The following is a 7635-nucleotide window of genomic DNA, read 5'->3' on the forward strand; positions in this document are numbered from 1 at the left end:
AAAAGTAGAACAGGAAAATGAACATCCAAAAACTTCCCTCGGAATTTGACATATTTGCTTCACCCGTGTTTTTCATTTTTCCTAAACCATTTGTAAATTGCAGGCATCGTAACGATAATACTTCAGCATTGGAGTTCCCATTGTGGGGCAGCAGAAACAAATCTGACTAGGATCCGTGAGGCTTTGGGATTCATCGCTGGCCTCGCTCAGTGGGTTGGAGACCTGGCGTTGCCGTGAGCTGTGGTATAGGCTGGCAGCTATAGCCCCGATTCAGCCCCTAGCCTGGAAACTTCCATATGCTGGGGTGCAGCCCTAAAAATAATAATAATAATAATAATACTTCAGCATGCATTATCAAAAAATAAGACATTTTCCTACAATACCACTATCTCATCTAACAAATAGAATAATCATTCTGTAATAGCATCCTGTAAGTAGCCCATATTCAAATCCTCATTCGTTCCCAAAATGTCTTTTATGGTTGTTTAACCTGGGACCCAATCAAAGACCACACTTGAATTTGGCTGTTATTTCTCTAAGGCCTCTTTCCGTCTAGAACAATCCCGTTGATCTTGTCTTTTTCTTCCCCCATGACACTGACTTGGTTAAAGATACTGAAATTGTTATCCCAAGGACGATGGCACACTCTGTATTTGTCTATCTGAGTGTTTTCTTGTGGTATCATTTAATTTGGCCCTCTGTCCTCTATATTTTCTGTAGACCGAAGTTAGGGCTAGAGAGTTGGTTAGAGGCAGATTCAACATCATTGGTAAGAATACCTCAAAGGCAAATCTGTGCTCCATCAAGTCATCCCATCAGGAGACCCAGAACAACAGAGTTCCCACATTAGGGAAGCTCGGTGTGATTCCTGGGTAAGGTGGCAACAGAGGCATCTTGCCATTATGTAATTACACATTTCCTTTTGCGAGTAGACTCTAGGGTTGATACCTGACATTATGCAAAAATCTAGTTCTCAATCAACTTTTTACCTACTCGCTTCCAATATTCATTGATAATCTTTGCCTAAAGCAATTATTTCATTGATGGTTGCAAAATGACCATTTGGGAATTGCCTCATTCTTCCAATTATTAGCCAGCATTGTTCCATAAAGAGGAACCTGGGGCTGTTTGGCCGATGGAATGCAGATCCTAAAGAAAAAGCAGGATAAATGTTCAAACATCGTAAGTAATCTTTTTTTTTTTTTAAGTTAGTAAGTAATCTTGACAGAAAATCTAGAAGCAGAGTCTGAGTGAGCAGCGCCAGACCCCCCACGGTTGGAGGAGCTGGATGCACCCAGGACCCAGCAGCATCCTTCATCCTTCAGCCATTTGACAGACATCTACAGCTGCAGGTGAATTGGCAGATGGAAAAATGGTCAAAGCAACGAAGTGTCAGAATTAGCCACCAGTTTTCCTTTCTTTCCTTTTTGTTTACTATCTCATGATTGTTTTCATTTCACTATCCGATAGTTTGGCTGCACTTAACTCTAGCTCAGCAGTTTTTAGACTCCGGGCCACAGGGGTGGGGGCGTTGGTGTCTGTGAATTCTACACTCAGACAACATTTTTTAAAATGCCCTTATCGGATTTTTGTTCAGCTTTAAATTTTTAAATTTCAAAATCATTTTCAGGCAGGCTTGGCTTTCCCAATAACTTTACAATGTTGTCTATCATAAATTTTTAAATTTGTCTCTAGTGCTAAGTGAAATGCCCAAAATGAATGGCCAAAATGAAAGCTTTCCTTAATAACTTTGGCTGTACCCAGTGGTGGGGTTTTTTTTTTTTTTTTACAACTTTGTAAAATTTACTTCAGGGACTACTATCTGCCATCTAGTTTTGCCTTTAAATTTTTTAAATGCTTATAAATCCAATACTGCTTACTTTATATACTCAGTAATATTTCTCACATTTTTATGGCATATTGACTTTGTATTTGAGTAGCTTTCATAAAAAAAAACACAAAACTTCCAACAGCAACGAGGGCATGAACAATTTCTTTTATTGGCTATTCCCGAAAACAACATTAAGATTTTCAATGTTATCTTAAGATTGGAATGTGAAATAAAGAGGTGAGAAATCATTGCCTAAATCATTTCCAAGTTCAGCCTTCCATTTATCAGAGGTGTGGCTATAGCTCTTGCCCTGTGCGAGGTCCTTGGTCCTCACTGTTGGATGGGGCTGTGACTTCAGTTGGACAAATCATTGTCAGAAAAGCCTTGAATCCTTCATTTGACTGTTCTTTGTTTCGGACAGCAAAGTCATGATGGGGGGGGGGGGAAGAACTCAAGGTGGGAAATTACTAAGGGTGACTTGCGGCCCCTCTCAACAGTTCTTCTTCCTGGGCCTCCTATTTGTGCCAAGAAATTTACATGGGGTCAGTTGGGAGGGACCAAAGGGCTTTCCAGGAGAGGGCAGGACCCAGATGAGGGCATATTCAGGCTGTTAACAGGCTAAGAGGGTTGTGGCAGATGCCACATCCTGAAGAAGCCCTTCTCTTCCACCCCCTCTCCCTCCTCTCCCTCCCCCTCCACCAGCCCCCCTCCCTCCTCTCCCTCCCTCTCTCTGTATCTCCCTCTCTCTCTCCCCCCAACCCCATCCCTACCCAGAATCCAAATGTCCTTCCTATTTTGAAAGAACATCCCTTGCTCCTGGACTCTGGCCTTTACTTGAGGGGACCCCAACCCCCCGTTGATGCTACGAGCTCCCCAACGCTCCTCCCTCCCATTCCTCTTGAGCTTAAGTCTGCCATGGCCCATTTCTGTTGTAGGAAACCAGAACCCAGAAGGACCTGGGAGCATGAAAATACAAATCCTCCTAAAGAAAGAAAAGTCTGATGGTATGAGCCAAACTGGGCAACTGCACCTGAGAGCGAGAGGGGGAGAAAGGTTCTTGCCCTGCTGGCTCTTGTTCAAGCTCCTCCCAAGCCAGTAACGGTGGCAACAAGAGCTAAGACACCGGGGCTCAAGCAACTTAGCGGCGGGTCCCTCTGACCCAGTCCAGGGGCCCCTGCCCCTGCCCATTTCCTGTGGAACATGAGCACACAGCTCATCAGATGCCAGTATGAGGGCGGCCAGGGAAGAGGACCCCAGAGCAGCACCAGAGAGTGGCCTGAAGACACAGGATACCCTGAGGGCAGCTGTCTGAGCAGAACAGGGTGAGCAAGGCTTTGCTGCAAGGTCCAGGAGAGGAGGAAGGGGTGGCCCAGAGGCTGTGGCACAGAAAGATGGCACTAATAGGCATGTGAGATAAGGGCTAAGGGGACAGGCTCTGAAGACAGACTTCATGGAGTTTAATGACAGCACTGCTACTTCCTAGCTGGGTATCCTGGACCAGGTAACTCCCCGCCTCTGTGTCTCCATTTCCTGTTAAAATGGGATGATATGAGGTGTCCAAAGGGTCGATGTGGGCATTAAATCAACCAGTCCTTGTACAGCACTTGTACACCATGCCGATCAAGGACTCAGTAGATGGTCTCATTCGTAGTAATTGACAACTGCACTGTTTTAGTGTCTAGAGTTCTACAGACGAAGCGGGGAAGGGGGGTTGCTATCCAACAAAGGAAGGCCCACTTGATGTGTTAGGGTGATCTCATCTGAACCCACAGGCAGGGGAAGCTTAAGGATATTCAGAACACCTGAAAGCTCTGAGGCCGGTTGCAAGCCCTACGGCAAACAGAACTCAGCCCTGGGATGGGAACGTGCATTGTTTGGCAGCATCTAACTAGAGCTAAACATTTACTCCTCTAGGACCCATCTGTTCTATGTCTACTTATATACCCAATAAAAATCCATGCGTGTGGACACAGAAAGACCCATGAAAGAATGCTCAGCAGAGCATTCTGCATATGGGCCAAAAAAAAGGGGGGGACCATCTAAATGCCCAGCAACGTAGAATGGATAAATAAAATTTATAGATGATAGATGGATAAATAGATATAGATACATGGACATATATATAACATATATATGTGAATATATATACACATAATACAGTGAGACTACATATATATACGTCTCACATATATGGTGAGGAAATATATATATGCAAATATGTAAATGAGACTATATAGAGTCTCATTGTCTGCATGTGTTCATTCATGTTGTTGGTTGGGTGTAGTTTATTTTGCTTATGCTCATTAATGAAGAAGTATGGCACGATATATATGCCAACTAACAACGTGGATGAATCTCAAACATCATGTTGAACCAAAGACACCAAACACAAAAGAATATTCACTGGTGATTCCATTTACAGAACGTTCAAGTTTGCAACCAGGCTATTAGAAGCCAGGAGAAAGGGAAGTGTCGGGGGTAGGACACAGAATGAGTTTCTAGGGTGCTGGTAAAATTCTATTCCTCCATCTGGGTGCTCATGGGTATGGTCACTTTGTAAAAATTTATCACACGCTGATGCTTTGTGTATTTTCCTGCATGTTCATTACACGCCAATAAAGATGTACTTTTTTTAATGGCTGGAAAATATTGCTTTTAATTAGTTCGTGTTCCAGCAACTTATTGGCTTCTCCCCATTCAATGCCCGGCACAGCACGAACCACAGAAGGGATCCAGGGTGGTCCAGGCACAACCCTCATGCCTCAAAACGACACATGTGATTTAGCCTTTGCCCCTTCTGGTCGGAGCCCTTCCCTCATTGCCAGCCTGGGTCTCAGGTTGCTGACTCCACAGAGGAATGTCCCACCTTGGGCTCGAGTATCAGAACTGTCCGAGCACCCCGCATCGCCCCCAGGGATACCAGAGCCAAGTTTGCTCTCAGCTCCTTCCCCTTCTTGCTCCACGCCCTCCTGCCTCCCACTTATTGTGTGTTAGGTGTGATGCTCGGTTGCATGTATCAGCTCCCACTTGAGCTTCCTCTGCCCAGCCCGGCCCTCCACACAGAGCCCCAGGGAAAGGGATTAGAGTGGAATTCGATGTGCTTTCTTGTGCTGGCCCTACCTTGTAGGAACCAGGTAACTTGGGCAAGTCCCTCCCCCTGAAGGAGCCTTAGTTTCCTCACCTGGGAAATGAAATTCCAGGGAATTCCCTTTGTGGCTCAGTGGTTAACGAACCCGATTAGGATCCATGAGGATGCGGGTTCCATCCCTGGCCTCAGTTGGTGGGTTGGGGATCCAGCATTGCCGTGAGCTGTGGTGTAGGTCGCAGATGAGGCTTGGATCCCACGTTGCTGTGGCTGTGGCGTAAGCCGGTGGCTACAGCTCGGATCGGACCCCTAGCCTGGGAACTTACATATGCCATGGGTGTGGCCCTAAAAAGCAAAAAAGAAAAAAAAAAAAAAAAGAAAGAAAGAAAGAAAAGGAAATTCCAGTGGTACCTACTTCACAGGGTGGTCGGGATTACCGAGGGTCAATACACGTGAAGTGCTTAGCGCGATGGCACGTGGTAATTGGCAGTGATAATGGTTCAAATTTCCCAGGTATACATCAACATCAATTTCAAAGGGAAAAGTCTCAGACGTGAACAGCCCAAAGCTCACAGCGCAAGAAAGTCATAGCCAGGGATGCGGGCAGGAGCAGCAGCCAGAGGCTGGGAGCAGAGGGATGGGCACCTCTGCTCCTCCTTGTCCTCTGAACCAATGACTTGGGGAATCCTGTTAGGAGGACACAGGGAGACAGGAACTCACAGGCATTGCTGGCAGGAAAACAGACTGTGTAGCCAACTTGAGAGCATTTGGAGCTATTCAGGAACGTTAGGCCTGCTTATGACCTGATACAGGAGTCTGCAAACTTGCAGGTCCATTCCGGCCAGACCTTGTTCTTATAAATAAAGTTTTGGTTTTTTGGTTTCTGGGGCGTTTTTTGGTTTTTTTGTTTGTTTGTTTGTTTAACAGCCACAGCATACAGAAGTTCCCAGGACAGGGATCGAATCGGAGCTGCAGCTCCCGGGCTATACACACAGCCACAGCAACACCAGATCCAAGCCGCATCTGCCACCTATGCTGCAGCTTGAGGCAACCCCAGATCCTTAGCTCACTGAGCGAGGCCAGAGATGGAACCTGCGTTCTTGTGAATACCCGCTGAGCCACAACAGAAACTCCTCGATGTTTATTAGACTATAGGGAAGCACACTCATTTACATATGCCCCAGGGCTGCTTTAGAGCTACAAAGGCAGAGGTGAGTAATTCCAACGGAAGCTGTGTGGACAACAAAGCCCCAAATATTTGCTATCTCACTTTCTTTTTTTTTTTTTTTTTTTTTTTTTGGTCTTTTTAGGGTCACACCCAAGGCATACGGAAGTTCCCAGGCTAGGGGTTGAATCAGAGCTACAGCCACAGCAACATCAGATCCAAGCCGCGTCTGTGATCTATACCACAGCTCCTAGCAACGCCAGATCCTTAACCCACTGAGTGAGGCCAAGGATCAAACCCTCATCCTCACAGATACTAGTCAGATTCACTTCCGCTGTGCCACGGTGGGAACTCTGCTATCTCACTCTTTGTGGTAAGTTTGCCAACATTGATCTAGGGCCCAGGGCTCCCATTTTTAGGGGGACAAATCCTCCCTCTAGTCTGCGAGGAATACTCACTGCTACAATGCCCATTAAGGGTCGATCTCTAAGGAATCAAAAAGTAAAATGTAGGCATTGTACACTGTGGAATAAAGTGAAAAGGCAGGCGAATTCCTGTCGTGGCACAGTGGAAACAAATCTGATTAGGAACCATGAGGTTATGGGTTCGATCCCTGGCCTCGCTCAGTGGGCTGAGGATCCAGTGTTGCTGTGGCTGTGGCATAGGCCAGTGGCTACAACTCCAATTAGACACCTAGCCTGGGAACCTCCATATGCCATAAGTGCAGCCCCAAACAGACAAAAATAAAAATTAAAAAAATTAAAAGCCAGGAACCAGAGGCCTGGGTGGTTCTCAAAAATATCATGCTGAGGGATAGAAAGCAAAAATGAGAAATAGAATAATGAACGTAGCTAACACTTTCTGAGCACTTAGCATATGCCGGGGAGTGTTCTGAGTGCTCCTTAAGTATCACCTCATTTAATCTCCGCACAGATATACTAACCCATTTCACAGATGGAGACACTGAGGCACCAAATGGCTAAAATAACAGCTAGCGAGTGACAAAGCTGGGGTTTGGAACTCGGGCAGTTTGAGTCCAGAGCCTGTGCTTTTGACGGCTACACTGTACAGAATATAATACATCTCTCATTAAAATCCCAGACACTGAAAAGGTATATGTTATGTGACGTGTATTTTACCTCAATTAAAAATAAGCATACATCCACATACAAAGCAACATTATGTATTTAAGCATATTTACCCAACACATGGGAAGGCTGCCTCCATGCTAGCAGAATAGGGGAGGGATGGGATTGGGGCAGGGTGGTGGGGGGAAATACAGACAAATGAGAGTAGCCTGCTCTGAACTGAGCATAAACTCCATTCCGTGCACCTAGAGATGCATACTTTTCTCAGCTTTAAAACGTTTCAAGTGAATTCTAGCACTCCAAGTCCAGCGTGAGGGTCCAATCGGAGGCGGTGGCCGGTGCTGCCGGCTGCCTGGTCCCCCACCCTCCTCACCCTCACCTGCGGCCCAGCAGCTCGGCGGCCCGTCCCAGCAGCCACCAGCGGTGCGGGAACCAGGGCTGGCACAGTGGGCAAGGCAGGGCACCG

This window comes from Sus scrofa, chromosome 6, assembly GCF_054392235.1.
Source record: "Sus scrofa isolate SSC_HxYL_T2T_F1_AM1 chromosome 6, Sscrofa_HxYL_maternal_Yorkshire_Landrace_v2.0, whole genome shotgun sequence".
Classification (NCBI taxonomy): domain Eukaryota; kingdom Metazoa; phylum Chordata; class Mammalia; order Artiodactyla; family Suidae; genus Sus; species Sus scrofa.